Source organism: Polypterus senegalus, chromosome 14, assembly GCF_016835505.1.
Source record: "Polypterus senegalus isolate Bchr_013 chromosome 14, ASM1683550v1, whole genome shotgun sequence".
In the NCBI taxonomy this organism is placed as follows: Eukaryota; Metazoa; Chordata; class Cladistia; order Polypteriformes; family Polypteridae; genus Polypterus; species Polypterus senegalus.
Window position 1 is genome coordinate 24,033,508 of NC_053167.1, and position 17,804 is coordinate 24,051,311.

A 17,804-nucleotide genomic window follows, 5' to 3' on the forward strand; every position below is an offset into this window, starting at 1 on the left:
ACCATTTGTTTGCTGAGGTCCCCTTGCTTGTTTTCTCCCTGCAGGACATTAATTATATTATATAAAAAAATTAGGCAAACAGACCCATGTGTGAAGACATAATGTTACAGCTGCTTTGTGAGTGGTAGAATGCATTAATGGAAATCCCGGTTCTGTCAGATTTTTGCCATGTGCTGATTCACCTATCACACTCTGTACCATTTCTCTGGCAGAAAACGTTTTAAGAAAAGGAACAATAAATAAAAAAAAACCCACACAACAGACATCCCATCTGTAAACTCGTGAGAGCTGAGCTCTAAAGAGAACTCCAAGTTCAGCTCTGTATATGCAAAACACATTTACTGAACATCTTCTAATGTGGGCGTCACTGGGAGTTTTGTTATATTTTTTGAAACAAGGATTTTGATTGTATTTCGTTGAATGGATCACAGCTGTGGAGAAAAGGATGTGGTGCTGAATGATCAATTTTCTATTACCATCATTTGTTAAACTGTTTCCAAATGTTATGGATCTCTAAAGTACTGTTCATTAGAAAGGTAAGTGCACGCTTATGTATCTAAAGATGGTGTGATTATCAATGTTTCTGTTAGCTTTGTATTTATATATTTTAGTATTTCACCCTGTCTTCATTCAAGATCACTGTTTAAGAATAAGCTGAACTGAATATAGCTAATGTTTGTAGAGTAATGGAAACTTCTATCTTCTTTTTTCACTTTTCACCACACTTACTCTTGTACTGCTAATGTACCTGCTCTGTGTTCCTTTTTAAAGCCATCCATTTCCATTTAAACAAATTAAGCCTTGCAGATAAAAACAACAGATGCTCTCACAAGATGAATCCAGGTTGATTCTCTCTCTCTCTCTCTTTCTCTCTGTCTCTCTCTCTCTTTCTCCGCATGAGAAATCATAGACATGGAGGAGAACGTGGGGGCGTGCTGTATGGTGGCACCCTAGGGAGCAAGGATAGTTCTCTCCACACCTCGACTCTGCTGCTTAAATAGCAGTCTCTCTCTTCAGTCACCATGTCAAGCACTGCAAAAAATGAAGGAAGCACAGAGTACAGTATACTCACACACATGAAATATACATGTTCAGAAGTAACTATATCAGGTCACAGACTAAGGAAGACTTCTATTTATTGATGGGAAACTTCTGGGCAGGTACCCATGTTTGAGATTTAAGGACATTCATGACTGAAAATGGCTTTGAGGCAGTTAAAGCACAGCAGTCCAAGACTGGAAATTTGATACCACAGAGTTGATTTCTTGGGTGCCCAGGAAGCACTCAAGTGTTTGCCCAGAACTCCAATCCTGGAGGGCTACAGTGACTACAGCATTCATTGTACAGTAATCCCTCCTCAATCGTGAGGGATGCTTTCCAGAACCCCCCGTGATAGGTGAAAATCCGCGAAGTAGAAATCATATGTTTGTATGGTTATTTTTATATATTTTAAGCCCTTATAAACTCTCCCACACTGTTTATAAATATTCCCCGCACAGTTATACAGCATGATCCCGTTGTATTCTCTTAGATATTAGGTGAGATTCATTGAAATTATGTATGTAAACACAGTTTATATACAGTAAAACCTAAATATTATTTTAAAGATATCAAGCGTCTCCGATATTACATATGTTATAGGCATTACGATAGACAGGCCACCAGCAATAAATACGTACAATGCAAGAAAAATTGTATACACTAAATGTGTGTGCAGTGACACTAAACATATGTACATGTACTAAGTACTATAAGTAGAAAATTAATTATGGTTACTCACCAACAATGACACGATGACTTGTCTGATAACGATGAGTTTAATTTTACTGCACAACAAAGAAGAGTGTTACAGCCCTTCTAAAGGAGCCTCTTCAGGCGACCGCCTTCTAACAGTAGTCTTCAAACCAAATCCCTAAAGCAGATTCCATTCGGACTACTGCTTTATTACGTCCACTTACAACTCGTTTTGCGCCCTAGTTAAAAGGACACTGCAGCTGTAGATCTTATACTATTTTCCTCATTTTTAAATAAAAAGAATCATGGACTCATTGATGCCGTAATGGCGTCCTACAGCAGTGTAGCTTTTCCCTTCCTTCAACATATCCAAAACGTTTACCTTTTCGACAATCGCTAGCATCTTCCATTGGCGCTTGGGCACGGCCCCTGAAGCAGTAGCAGTAGCAGATCCTTTTGGAGCCATAACGAAGGGCTTGACTATGCACAAAGATAAACACAAAAGAGCACAAAAGTTAACTCTTTACACAGCGAAACACGTTGATGCTGAATGAGCGAGACGAGACTTCCTGGTTAATGCCGCGGAATCGAATTCGGCGCTCCGTCACTGAGCCAGTCAGCACGCAGGAACTTAACTGCGTGCTCTGAGTGGTTAGCTTCTCAGCCATCCACCAATAGCGTCCCTTGTATGAAATCAACTGGGCAAACCAACTGAGGAAGCATATACCGGAAGTAAAAAGACCCATTGTCCGCAGAACCCGCGAAGCAGCGAAAAATCCAATTTATATATTTGGATATACTTATGTATAAAATCCGCGATAGAGTGAAGCCGCCAAAGTCGAAGTGCGATACAGCGAGGGATTACTGTAATCCTTTTCTTAATTAATGACCAGTTTTTGCTGCTATTTAACTTCCTTGGCTTTAATTTTAATTGACTTGCTATTTAAGACTCGGACCACTTACATTTTTTTTTTTTCATAATTATCAGCTAAACAATAATGAGATACAAAATAAGCCAACCTGTGTCCATCATACAATATCTGAAAATAAAGACAGGTGAAAGTCTCAGTAATATTGATCTGCTCAGGTCCCCAAAACATTGTTACAGTGCTCTTAGGAAAAATAGTTTTGGAAATGTCTGCTGTGGCAGAATGAGAGCAACAACAGGCCATGGAATGAAATAATGGGTTTAAATCGACTTCTAATAAGGAAACTGGTTGGAGTGAAATTGGTTGTAGTCTGAGGTCCCGCTTAGCTGGTCATCTGTTGGCTCAACTCACAACTCATTTCTGTTTAGGTGCCAGTTACAAGGCAAGTAAAATAAGGGAAATAGTCAAGTAACAGCAAAAAATGGTCACTAATTAAGAAAAGGGTTAGAATGCAAATCTGTATCCACAGTAGCACTCCAGGACTCGAGTTGGAGACCCCTGGTGTAGAGGGTACACCTGCATCTCACTCCCCAAACAAATCTACAACTTCAAAAAGTTGCCAAAAGGAAGCTCTAAAAATTGGTGAATTGTGTGATTTCTGTTTTATCAGCTTTCTTATCCAGAGTAGTGGGGCTTGATGAGACTGTTGCATATCTTATAATAATAATAATAATAATAATAATTCTTTATTTATTGTCACATACATAGTTATACAGGACAACACACAGTGAAATGCATCTTTTCGCATACCCCTTGGGGTCAGAGCACAGGGTCAGCCATTGTGCAGCTCCCCTGGAGCAATTGAAGGTTAAGGGCCTTACTCAAGGGTCCAACAGAGTAGCATCTCTTTCGGCAGATAAAAGATACAAACTTTGCCATCAAAACAGGGATCAGTTATTGTACTGACCCTTTTAGTCTTATATGTGCATGTTATTCTGCTTCTGACCTCTAAACTCCATTGAGGCATTGAGACTGAATACTAGTTTGATGGGGAGCTCTTCAGTGTACACTGAATTGCATTAAAGTTAAGCCAATAGTCATTGAATTCATGTCTGTGCAATTCTGCCTAACCTGTGTAATATTGTGATGTCATGATTTGGCTACCTATTTTTTGGTCTTTTATAGCTTTTTGAATATAATTGTCGTGTAGGTTGCTATGAAGTTACGACTCAAGACAATCAGAAGTATGTGCTGCATAAGATTTCGGACTCCTCTTATGAAAAACCTTTACTAATTTTAGTTACAGGTTTATATTGTGTTCCTTGACTTCATTTAACATATGCTCGTAACATCTGGTTACATGTCCGCGTTTTGGTTATGAAATCCCTCACTATATCCTGACATGTATCTTTGATTCACATTCTGAAGTTTATTTATTTATTTCACACCATCATGGTTTTAACCTTTGGCTGGTTATTTTTGATTTTGTGACTTTTCCTGATTGTTTTTCATTCAATATTGCTATTACCCAGGGCAGACACTACATGTGAGAATACTCTAAATCTCTTTGCGAAGGCCTCCAAATTGCTTAGGGCTCTCCCTCAATATCAGAAAAGCAAAGGTTCTCAAACAATTTGTCCCTGGCTTGGTAACTGGGTGTCCAGAAATCACCGTCTCAGAAGCACACTGAAGGTTGTCAGCCGTTATTGATATCTCAGAAGTCAATTATTCTAAAGGCAAGCTTTGGGGAGGAAGTTCAACACTACATTATCTGTACTATGGCCTTCTGCAGGAAATTGTGCCACTGTGACTAGAAACTGTCAGGATTTAATTAAAGAATACTTTGTTTCTTTTACAACTCTGAAACAGAAAAAGATGGGATTGCATAGAAAATACAAAAAAAAAAATTAAAAATGCAGTGCTTCTTAAATTAACTTTGACTTTAATTTCATAGCAGATAGTATGAACCCAAGATATGTTATGTTTTGTCTGGTCAACTTCATTTCATTTGTAATTATACATCCATTTGAACAGTAAAGCATTCACCATTTTGTTATTTCACCATTACTTCTCACAACACTTAAGAGACATTTTGGCACTGAGGATACGAAATGATGAAATGCTTCAGGTGTTATTTTGTCCCATTCTTATGGCAAACACATCTTAAAGTGTGCAACAGTACGGGGTCATCGTTTTCACATTTTTAATTTCAAAATGTTCCCCACATTCTCATTGGGGACAGGTGAGGACTGCAGTCAAGGCAAGTCCAGTACCTGTACCCTCTTCTTCCACAGCCATGCCATTGTAAAGTGTGCAGAATGTGATTTTGCATTGCATTGTTGAAAAATGCATTGACGTCCCTGGAAAAGATATCATCTTGAAGGCAGCATACGTTGGTCTAAAATCTCAATGTACTTTTCTGCATTAACGTGCCTTCACAGAAGTATATAATAAAATAACTTTGCCAAGTGCACTGACACAACCCCATACTATGACATACCAAGGCTTTTGGACAGTCTATATGGTCCTTTTCATCTTTGCACATGGCATCCATTTCTTCCAAAAAGATCTGGAATACTGATTTGTCTGATCACAATACACATTTACACTGTATTATGGTACAGGGAAGTTGACACTGCTTCTGGACATGTTTAACACAGGACTTCTTTTTTCACAGTAAAGTTGTAAGTGGCATTTGTGAATGTAGCTCCATATTGTGGTGTTTGAAAAAGGTTTGTCAAAGCAATCCCTTGCTCATGTGGTTACATCAGATATCGATCAGTGATGGTTCTTGATGCAGGGCTGTCTGAGGGATCGGAGATTCATTTTAAGATCAATTTAAATCCATTTTAATTTAACGATATTATGTACTGTAGAACCCGGCCACAGGGGAAGCACACACCAGTGTGTTTCTGCGTGCCTGTCCCAAGCCCTGATAAATGGGTAGGGTTACATCAGGAAGGGCATCCAGTGTAAAATTTTGCCAGATCAACATGCAGACAACAATAGAGATTTTAATTTTGGATTGGTCAAGTCCCGGATTAACAATGGCCACCACTAGATCTATTAGCCAACAGGGTACTGTCGGAAATTGGGCTACTGTTGGACCAAGAAGGAGAAGAAATAGGGAGAGACATGTCCAGAGGAAAGAGGAGAGGAAGAAGGTAAAGAGAGTGGAACTGTGGGTAGGAATTTTGAATGTTTGCAGTATGACTAGTAAGGGGACAGAGTTAGCCAATATGATGGAAGACTGATATACTGTATTCTGCATGCAAGGGACTAAATGGAAGGGGAGTAAGGTCAGGTGGATCGTAGGTGGATTCAAATTGTTCTATCATGGTGTAGATAAAAAATGATAAAAATGGAGGAAAAATGGGGTAGGGGTTATTCTGAAGAAACAGTATGTCAAGAGTGTTTTGGAAGTGAAAAGTGTGTCAGACAGAGCAAAGATTATGAAGCTGGAAATTGGAATTGTGATGTTGAATGTTGTTAGTGCATATAGTGCAAACTGGGAGTGCGAAAGATTTCTGGAGTGGGCTGGATGAAGACAGTGTACCCAAGGGACAGAAAGTGGTGATTGGAGCGGATTTCAATGGACATGTTGGTGAAGGGAACAGAAGAGATGAGGAGGTAATGGGTAGGTATGGTGTCAAGGATAGGAATGATGAAGGTCAGATGACAGTGGATTTTGTGAAAAGGAAGGGGATTGCTCTGGTGAATATATATTGTGGGAGGAACATAGGGTGATGTACAAGAGTGCTGGAAGATGCACACAGGTAAATTACAGTTGTGCTTGAAAGTTTGTGAACCCTTTAGAATTTTCTATATTTCGGCATAAATTTGACCTAAAACATCATCAGATTTTCACTCATGTCCTAAAAGTAGATAAAGAGAAACCAGTTAAACAAACGAGACACAAATATTATACTTGGTCATTTATTTATTGAGGAAAATGATTGAATATTACATATTTGTGAGTGGCAAAACTATGTGAACCTCTGGGATTAGCAGTTTGAAGGTGAAATTAGAGTCAGGTGTTTTCAATCAATGGGATGACAATCAGGTGTCAGTGGGCACCCTGTGTTATTTAAAGAACAAGGTTCTATCAAAGTCTGCTCTTCACAACACATGTTTGTGGAAGTGTATCATGGCACGACACAAAGGAAATTTCTGAGGACCTCAGAAAAAGAGTTGTTGATGCTCTTTAGGCAGGAAAAGGTTACAAAACCATCTCTAAAGAGTTTGGACTCCACCAATCCACAGTCAGACAGATTGTGTACAAATGGAGGAAATTCAAGACCATTGTTAGCCTCCCCAGGAGTGGTCAACCAACAAAGATCACTCCAAGAGCAAGGCGTGTAATAGTCAGTGAGGTCACAAAGGACCCCAGGATAACTTCTAAGCAACTGAAGGCCTCTCTCACATTGGCTAATGTTCATGTTCATGAGTCCACCATCAGGAGAACACTGAACAACAATGGTGTGCATGGCAAGGTTGCAAGGAGAAAGCCACTGCTCTCCAAAAAAACATTGCTGAAGGCTATTGGAAGAATGTTTTGTGGACAGATGGAAGGACCTGAAGCGAGCAGTTAATGTGAGGAAACCTACCAACATTCCAGAGTTGAAGCTGTTCTGTACGGAGGAATGGGCTAAAATTCCTCCAAACCGGTGTGCAGGAATGATTAAAAGTTTCTGGAAATGTTTAGTTGCAGTTATTGCTGCAAAGGGGGGATCACACAAGATTCTGAAAGCAAAGGTTCACATACTTTTGCCACTCACAAATATATAATATTCAATCATTTTCCTTAATAAATAAATGACCAAGTATAATATTTTTGTCTCATTTGTTTAACTGGTTTGTCTTTATCTACTTTAAGGACTTGAGTTAAATTTCATGATGTTTTAGGTCATATTTATGCAGAAATATAGAAAATTCTAAAGGGTTCACAAACTTTCAAGCACAACTGTATATCCTATATACACCTTCCCTTTTATCATCGCAGATCACTTTAAATATCCAGGGGTAAACATTACAAGTAAATTTAAAGCTCTTTATCAACTAAATTTTGCCAGCTGTACGGAAAAAATTAAGCAAGACTTGCTTAGATGTTCTACCCTTCATCTCACTTTAGCTGGAAGAATTAACATTGTTAAGAAGAAAATCCATCCTAAGCTTCTTCTTTTATTTCAGAACATTCCAATATACATCAATAAATCATTTTATAAGAAATTAGATTCAACCATAACCTCATTTATTTGGAATTCAAAACATCCATGTATCCAAAGGGTGACCCAACAAAGAACTAAGGCGGAAGGTGGCATTGCTTTACCTAACTTTCAATTTTATTACTGGTCAGCAAATTTACAAACTATAAAAACCTGAACATGGACACAAACAGATGAACATGCACAGGCTTGGTCCGCAATAGAAATAAAATCCTGCAGCACTTTTTTATATTCCTTGCTTTGTACCCCAATAAGTTATCGCCAATATACTAACAACCCAATTGTGCTTCACTCACTCAGAATATGGAACCAATGTAGGAAGCATGTTAAGATAGAGAAGCTTTTATCTGTGGCACATCTGCATGAGATCCACCTTTTTCCACCCTCTCAAACGTACACAGTTTTTAATGTCAGGAAAACATTAGGGATTAAATCACTTAGATATCTGTACATATACAACATCTTTGCATCCTATGAACAATTACATTCCAAATTTAACTTTCCAGCAACACATTTCTTTCACTACCTTCAAATTAGAAACTTTCCTCACCTCCCACCTATCCCTGTGCTGGAAAAATTTCCATTTTACAGTCTCTCCCTTTCAAAGATCCAAGAGGACAGTGGGATAAGGATCTTTCACTCAACATATCAGAAAAGGAGTGGAAGGCAGCAATGCACAAGAATTCAGTCGCGCTCCATATGCGCAAAGCATAGAATTATTCAGCTTAAAATTATATATCATTTAACATCATTCTGGACCAAAATCTTTAAATGCCTTTCAGACAGCCTCAGAGTCACAATCTGACTTAACTCATTAACAGCTGTGTTTTTGTTATACTCACAGATGGGCTTAAAGTGGAGAAGGACAAACAAACTGCAATTGCCTTTACCTCACTACTAGCATGTAGACTTATCCTGCTCAACTGAGAGAATCCTAAGTCTCCTATTTTAAGTCAGTAGATAACTGAAGTTATATACTATTTGAAAGCCTGAAAAGGTACTCTTGTTATATAAAACACTATTGAAATTGAAACTGTCTGTAGTTGAGTTGTGTTTGGTGTTGGGGTACTGAGGCACCCCCTGGTGGTCAGAATGGGAAAATGATATAAAGCAACTTGCACTAGGCCTAGGGTGTCTTTTGTTTTTGTTTCTGCAAATATATACGGTAGTTAATAATGATCTTAGTGGCAAATGGGCAACTTACAGAGACTCCATGAGATAGGCCAATGCTGGTTCAGTTTTGACCATAAACCAACTTGTGTGTTAGAATTACTGACCACCATTCACACTTAAAATGCTTTGGAAGTGAATTTTCAGATTCTCTGAGTTCAAATCCCAGTCCAGGACCCCTTGAATATGCATTAAAGATTATAATTGTCCTTCTGTGATTGTGTGTGTTTGAATGAGTGTGCTCTGTGATGGTGGTAGCTATGTTTCATTGATGCTTGGTAAACGCAAGTTCAGAAAATGTCCCAATGTCTCTTGGAGTGAAGATGTGTTCATGTGACTTTGTACACTTTACCATTTTCAGCTCACATTGCATTGGGTGATCCCTATGTATATACTGTATACACTTCATTGTTGGGTCCTCTGAATTAATACTTGAATTTTTGCATGCTTGGTATTATCCATTGTTTGTCTTCAGCATTCAAAAGTTTTGCATTCTGCTGTATGTTAATATTCTGCTTTGCTTTCTGCTATATTGATGGAAATCACTGTGAAAGGTCTTTTGAAGTATAATCATTGGATTAACTGATTAAAGAAGAAAACAAATCCCTCTGGAATTCCAAAACCATTTCAAGATTTTCTTCAGAATGTCACAATTGTTATTTAGGCCTTTAAGTGCACATAATGACTATTTACACCTTCCAGAGTCTTTAAACACAAAGAAATGACCCAGAATGAGATCTCTGATATGGTTTGCCATTTCAGCATCAACTCTTCTGAAGTGGGCTCTTGACTGACAGCATCAAATGCTGTCTAAAGAAATTAAGACATTGCCAAAAGTGTAGTCAGATTCTCATGTTGTCAGTGGCGGAGGAATCATTTCCACTGTTTTTGCGGTCTCCTATAAACAATTTAATTGCATAGCTGAGTGGTAGTATTTGTAAAAATAAATCATTTTATTTGTAAAATTAATTAAATAATCCTTAATACATGCTTTGAGAATTCTCACCGTCAATGGCCATTTTACCCAGGTTAGCTGGCTTCCCTCCAGACCTTTTTCCTCCACGTTCAATTGTTCTGGGCATCTTTTGGGGTGAGATGTATCCTTTTAATATTATCTGACATGAACCTCAATCATACCTTCTTCTTCAACCTCCTTGTGGACCTCATCGCCTCCACTTCTATTTCGGTGCACCTCTTCACTCAATCATCCACTGCCTCAAGCTCCACATACCAAAACACTTTAGACAGTTTCTCTACACACCACCTATCACCTTAACACCAAGCTTTTCTTTTAACTCAGGATTCATCTTCTTCTCAGTCTATGACACTCTACATATCCATCTGATCATTCTCTGTTCTTTCCAGCTTTGATTTACAGTTTGCCTTCATTGCCCATGTCTTACTACCACAGAACATACTACTACTTATAAAACTGTCATAAACTTTCCCTTCTATATTAGAGAAGCTTTATTAACCCAAAACATATGGGACCCAGAATTTCTTGACACAGCTGGTGTCTGTGTAATTGGCAATAGGTATGGTGAATTCAGCCTTAGTCTTAGCCCTTATTTTCTTTTTTTCCATTCTATTATGGTATGTAAAACAAGTAACATCAAACAGATTTGCGTTTTTTGCATTGTACCTCCTGTTTTTCAACTACTATATACACAGAACCCAAAACTAACACTTCAGACAGGTCAGTGGTGAACTGTTTGGGATGAGTTGCTGGGGATGTCATACAATACATGCAGTAACATGCCCAACTACCTGCAGATTACTAAGAGTATGTAAATGAAGTCTGAAACTGAAAATTGCTTAAAAAGTTGTGTAATGTGTCGTAGCGAAAAATTAATCATCAGAAAGCTTTTTACCTAAAAATAAAGGCTATTAGGACTCAGGATAGAGTTTTAAGGCTTTATTGCAATGAATCAACACAAAAAATAACAAGGACTCAACCCAATACGGCCAAATTGAGCTGAGCCGTGAACATTGCCATAATCGAAGTTTTATAACAATTTCTTATACTTCAATTTGACCTTGTTTAATTAGCTCATTCTGCACCTGGCTATACTGTCTATTGTTCAGTCCAGTTTCTGTTTATCTTATTCCTGATTGGTTCTTCAACTGGGCAGATGTCCTTTATTCCATATTTGGTCTTTCATGGTGTCACTTCCTCCTCTAGCCTGTCAAGCTATACTATAACAGTGGTCTAAAGCTAAACTTTTATTAAAAAGAAATATTGTATATGCTCTTCATTTAATCATTGCTTGGAATACTTGATTTGTCTTAATTTCTACACTAAAGCTAATTTCTAATATATTCTTCTAATATTTTTGCTAAGCCTGAATTTATTAAGATTTCCTTTTCATGCATTACAGTGTGACCTTGCTTATAGCAAAAGAGCCTTTTGTTGACTTTCTGCTGTTTCATCAACCCAGCTGGTTTCGCTACGTGCCTTCCAGAGCCATCTTCTCTGTGTTACTGCTTCCTAGCTCCCTAGCCTTGAACACAGGTGTTCTCAACCTCTTATCCTGTTCTAAGCTGGTTTCTGTGCATCAATTTTCTGTTCTTTTCTTACTCTGGAAATTTTACTGTAAGCTTAAAAAATAATGCAATATAACTGATTTTTAGTTAACTATTTGTTTGACCTATCTTATTTGCTTAACATTCTAATTTATGCTTAATCTAATGTTTTAGAAGCTTTTAATTACTTTTTATGGCTCTTTATGTTAATTTGCTATTCTTTATGCTAATATAAAAAACTTTCCTTCTACAAATGTAATATGGCCTTGAGTAGCAGATCTTCCAACTTTCTCCAAAGCAACTTTATTACTGAGATCTAAATTTACACTTACTACATTGGCTTACTGAACCCCCTCACACACTTCCTACAAATAAAGGTTGCACTTGTTGTCTGCAGTCTGCCATTCATACAACTACATCTTTCATACATATACCCACTTTGAGTAATTTATGCATTGGGATAATCTCTTCCATACCTCCTGCCCAGCCATGCATCTATTTCTTCCATTCCTCCTTCCTGACTTGCACCCATTTCTCCTCTCCCCTCTCACTTCTCCTTCAATTCTGCTTCATATTTTTCAATTAGTACAATATAGTTCAGATACAACAACTGCCATGGGAAATCCTTGGACATTTCCCAAGTCACCACCTCCATCTCCAACATGAAAAGCAGCAAACCCAGAACTCAGCACCACCTTTACCTTCAAACTATCACAATACCCTTCTGCTGCCCTGAAAACCATTCATGCTTCCTCACACATTGATGTTACTGCAGGCACTAACCATTGTACCACACATAATTTTCTCCATGCCATCTGCATAATGTCACCATGTCTCTTGCATTTTGTAAAAGATAACAAGAGGAGGTTTGGGGTTTTAAAGATTTCTGCTCCAGTACAGAGCCATTTGAATTCCATACTAAGCTTTATATGTGTGATACCCATAATACTGCAAAGGAGGCAAAATGTAAAAACTAGCAAAAACAATCAATGGAGGGAGTAAGAAAAGAGAATTCCCAATTATAACTAAACAAAGCATTGCTTGGCACTGATGCCTCATGGTCCCAGTGTCCAGAGCTCAAATCCTGCTCTCAGTGGATGCCTGTGTGCAGTGTCTGTTTTTTATGTCTGCCTTGTTTTTTTTTTTCTGATTACTTTGTTTTTTCCAAAGATGTGCCCTTTAGTTTAACTGCCATTTCTAACTTGACCATTCATGAGTGTGAGCTGGGCCCTACAATCCAAAGGTTTGTGTCTGCTGATGCTAGGCGGACTCTGGCTTCACATGCTGCTGAACTAGGATAAGTAAATTTAAAGATGTGTATATGTATTGTCACACATGTGCGCATGGGAAGCATCTGAAGGGCCTGAACAAGAGCCAGACCAGAGAGTGGCAGAGTGCGCTGACTCTTTTTCTCACATTCCTGCAGACGTTTCACGGGAAATTCCACCTGGCCCCCATGACGTCATTTTTGTTTCCAGCCCTTTTGATAACGTCACGTACGGGTCCTAGCCTATGGAGGAAGGACCCTTCCAGTTCTGCCCTAAATGACATCATTTCCTTTGTTGGCCTTTAAAACTGCTATCTTTCATCTATAGGATCAGTTCTGTTTTGAACTCTGATCTGTGCATATCTGTGCCATACTTCATAACCTTTTCCAGCTGGGGAACAAAATATGGGTGGCTGCCCCAAACCTCTTTATGACACTTTGGTCTTCTTTCTGTGACAGTATGTATAAACAGAATTGAGCTGCCTCTATGGACAAATGGGTTTTGAGGGAGCCAATTTCTTTGCCCTTGTCACCCATATAATGAACACCATGGTGAGAGCTCCCTAATCTAAAATCAATTAAACAAACAGAAAGTTTGTTAAAGAAGACCAGTATCAATGAACCTAATGAAAAATTGACCTCTTAGCAACCACAACAGCTTATCAAAAAAATATAAAATAAACTTTTGTGGAGACTGGCCCAGACACAGACAGGCAGACATGTTCATGTCACCCACAAACACGTTTATTTACAATATTTACAGTCTTAAAGTGCACCACAAAACCCCCAAAGTTCCCAATGTCCTGGCCACACAATGTCTTTCCCTTCAGACCGGCTCCTTCTCTCTTCTCCAGCTCAGTCCACTCCACTCCCGACTCTTGCCTCGAATGAAGGGAGGCGGCCCCTTTTATTATCACCCAGATGTGCTCCATTTGGGTTCCGGCAATCCATTTGGGTTCCCCTGTGTGGCGGAAGTGCCGGCTGCATCCCCAGAAGCACTCCGGTGTCCCTGCTCTTCTTCCCTCCAGCACTTCCTGGTGTGGCGGAAGTGCTGAGGTCCAGGGCTCCAAAGGCATGGGGGCGTCCCCTGGCGGTGACCCCCAAAGCAACCAGGGTGGCAGCCCCTACGTGATCCAAGGCGGGCGCACGCCCTCTTCCGGTCCTTCATGGCGTCCCAGCCGGTGCGTTACCCCTGGCACCTCTGACACTTCATTTTACATCATGTTCACAATGTTCATCATTACAAAGTGGTATACAGAGCAGACATATACTACAGTAAAGAAACATAAAATGACAAGGTAGGTAACAAAATCATTTAGCACCTATAAAAAAGTAAAGGGACATATTGAAATTCTGTGTGCACCCTACAAACATCCAGGTATCAAAGCAGAATGAAACGATAACTTGAATTAACATGCACAGATATGACAGGCAGCATGGTGAGAGTCAGTATCAAAACATCAAGTAAAAATCTGGAGTCGTCTCCCTTAGACTTTCTCATATTCTCAGATATTGGAATGGATATTTAAGGAGTAAACCCCATGACAATGATTATATTTTTATATGATGTATATTAAAGAACCATCAACAACAAATCAAATTAAATTAATAATATATTGAACAATTATTATAAAAGTAAAGTTGAATGAATCAGTCTCTGCAGCTGCATGAATAAAAGATAAAGAAGCACTTCTGGCTAATGGAAATAACTCAAATGTTGATAGAAATCTATGTTTTCTACCTAATAGTTGTATGCAAAATTTAGTTGACCTAAGTGAAAACGTACTCAGGTTATCGTATTTACATACACACACAGACAGACACACAGACATAATTCCAAAAATGGTATTTTCAGCCTCAGGGAGGTCTAAAATGTCGAGATTCATCAAAATCACAACATAGAATTTTTGGTCAATTACAATACTTTCCCTATACTTTGTAAATGAGAAAGTAAAAAGCAATCAGTTATAAAAAAGTGAAATGAAAAACAGCAGAGGAAAATTCCACCAGAGAGTTTTACATTGGACTATTACTAATACAAGAAGACAACTGACAGAAAATCTTAGGCATTCTGGGTAAACAGCATCAAGTAGGACATTGGGATGCAAAATTTGACAGTTTTTTAAGTCAGCTGCCTAATCATGATTTAATATTCCATGGGAAACCAGTGCATCTGAGACAGTTAAGGAGTGATGCCTGATCTCTCAGTTCTCTGGCAGCAGCATTTGAAACTGTCCTGATATGATAACACTTTAAAAAATATCACAGTGATATATCTAAGAGGTAATAATAGTGTGATATGTGAGGTGGAGGGATACAATTATATCATAGTAAGATTTCAAAGATAAAACACTGTATCATTAATTGTCACAGTACTAGCATAACAAAATGCACAGAATAGTACAATGATAAATCCCTGTTGCTCAATTGTGCTTTTAGGAACCTCTGCTCATCATTCTAGCCTTTAAGTCCCTCTTTCTTTGTGAGTCTTGTTGTCTTTGTTCATCAGACAATGTCATTTTTACTTCCCTGTTTCTTTGTACTTCAAGTTGCTATTGTTCATTGGACATTCTGTCCCTCTTGGGGACACTGGTCAACATTATGCTTGGACATGAATGCCAATACGCCATTTGTTGGAATGACAGAGACACAGCAACTGGATGAACATACAGATATACAGGCACCTGTCCTTTTATTAAGGTGAAAGATATGGCCAAATACTTGTAGAAACCTCACCATCACACCTATATATTCTTGTTAGACATTCCATTCCAAAAACAATGAGCATTAATGTAGAAATTAACTAACCCCTACACACAGCTTTGCATATATATCAGTCTTCACTCTTCTGGGAAGTCTTCCACAAGATTTTGGAGTGTGCTAATTAAGCCAAAACAGCATTTGTGAGGTTTGAAAGTGATTTTGGTCAAGCAGACCCGGCTCATAGCTGGTTGTCTAATTTACCCCAAAGATGTTCTATGGGGCTGAAGTCAGGGCTCTGTGCAGGTCACTTCAGTCAGTTCCACCATACCAAAGTCTTTGATGGACCTGGGTTTGTACACAGGGGCACAGTCACTCTGTATATGAAAGGAGCCTTTCTCAAACTGTTGTCTCAAAGTCAGAAGTGCACAATTGTATAAAATGTCATTGTATGTTGTAGCATTAACAGTACCCTTAATTGGAATCAAGTGGCCTAAACCAAACTCTGATAACCAGCCCCTGATCATTGTACTTCTTCAATCAAAGTTTGTATTCTGGAAGGTTCTTGGGGCATCCACTAAACCCAGACTAATTCATCAGACTGACAGATAGTGACTTGTGAGTCATCATTCCAAAAAGTACATTTTCACTGCTCATAGTCCAATGGCCATGTGCTTTAAGCCACTCCAGCCAAAGGTTAGCATTGTGCCTAGTGATCTTAGGCTTGTGTGCAACTGCTTGGTCATGGAAACCCATTTCATGATGCCTCCATTTCACAATAATAGTACTTACAGTTGATCTATTGCAGCATTTCCCCTGCTTGTGTCAAAGGCGGCATCCTATGATAGCGCCACATGTAGTTATAGTTGCTGAGTTCTTCAGTTTGACTCATTCGACTGCCAATGTTTGTCAATGGAGATTGTATAGCTATGTGCCTGATTGTATCCACTTGTAACAATGGGTGCAGCTGAAATACCTAAATTCAGTAGTTTGTAGGGGTATCCACATACCTTTCAACATACTGTGTATAACTTTGAAAATTCACAATGCTTTTGAGTAGGACTCTGGTGACCAAGGACGATGCACCAGTTGACAGGATTCACAATTCAATGAGAACAAATTCAGCTTGTCAAATAGAGCAGAAGGCCCCAGAAGAACTCATTGTTTTGCTTTCATCTTTAGGAGGTTTTCGTAACATTAATTTATGGAACGTTATCAGACGTACATGTACTGATGTCACTGAGTAAGGACATGAGCTTATGTTAATGCCAGTGAGCATTCATTCAGAGCGGAGTGTCATTAGAATGCCAATGTAAAATGAGGTCATGCTAATATTCTGTTTTTTCAGTGGCAGAATGCTGAATCTGAGAAGAAGATGGACAAATGGAAGACACTGAAGGATAACATCAGGAAAGAGGATGAAGGAAACTGACAGCAAGCAGGTGGAGAAGTAGAAGTCCTTCCAAGTGCATCAGCTTCCAGCATACTTTTTCAGGTACCTTTCAGAGGGTGTTATGATCAACCCAATAAGAGCATAGAGGGAGCTCCAGCTGGCCCCCCTATTGTGAGTATCTTCCAAGTGTAAGCAATGCATGTCAAATATTTTTGAAAAGGGCAAAAATGATATTGGAGGAGCAGATAACCAGAAAACTAAATATTATTGTTACGTGTGTGAATATCAGCTTCTGAGAATAGTCAAGAATATGAGGATCTTCAGCTTTTTTGGTTTGAACAAAGGATAAACAAATGGGCCTCCTAGTAAGAAAGATTAACAGGACACGTTTTAGATAATAAAATATAGAGAAGCTCCTGATCTTGATTGACCATTTGGGAAATTCATTTTAGCAGAGCTGTTCCTTCATTTATGAACTCTTTACAAGATGGAGAAATATTGACAGGATGTGAGAGGTAATGCAGCAATTGTAAAAGACCTCTAAAAATGCAAGAGCAGTTCCCGACTGATTAATGGCTTGTTTGTCAGAGGCAAAAGGACTGCGCTGGTCTTAAAACAAAATCCTGTGTGTGTCGTAGCTGAGGTAGGAAAGGAATGTTGGGGAAGGGGGGGTAGGTGATTCAAGTGGGGGGGGCTGGGCTGAGCAAGCTCTCTGGTTCATTAAACGTCTATCTCAACAAATAGGGTGACTCATGCTGTGTTTAAAGGCAAAGGGATGCTTTCCATTCCTTCTGGCTTGAAAAGCTGGCTTATATCTCGGCAGAATTTCATTTGATGAAAGGTCACCGGCCTCAAGTAATCATGAAAGTAAATGTCTTGCCGCATTAACAGCCACAAGTTTGGAGGTTGAATTCTTCCTGATT

At 38.9% G+C, this 17,804-nt stretch overlaps 1 long non-coding RNA gene across 1 annotated transcript in view; it reads left to right on the forward strand.

The window, feature by feature from the left end:
* The first annotated feature begins 376 nt into the window (after nt 1-376).
* Nucleotides 377-17,804, forward strand: part of LOC120515089 — a 43,991-nt gene continuing 26,563 nt past the window's right edge. Inside the window, exons 1-2 of the long non-coding RNA XR_005630583.1 lie at nt 377-536; nt 16,837-16,983. This is a non-coding gene — a long non-coding RNA (uncharacterized LOC120515089). The remainder of the gene's footprint in view (nt 537-16,836; nt 16,984-17,804) is intronic.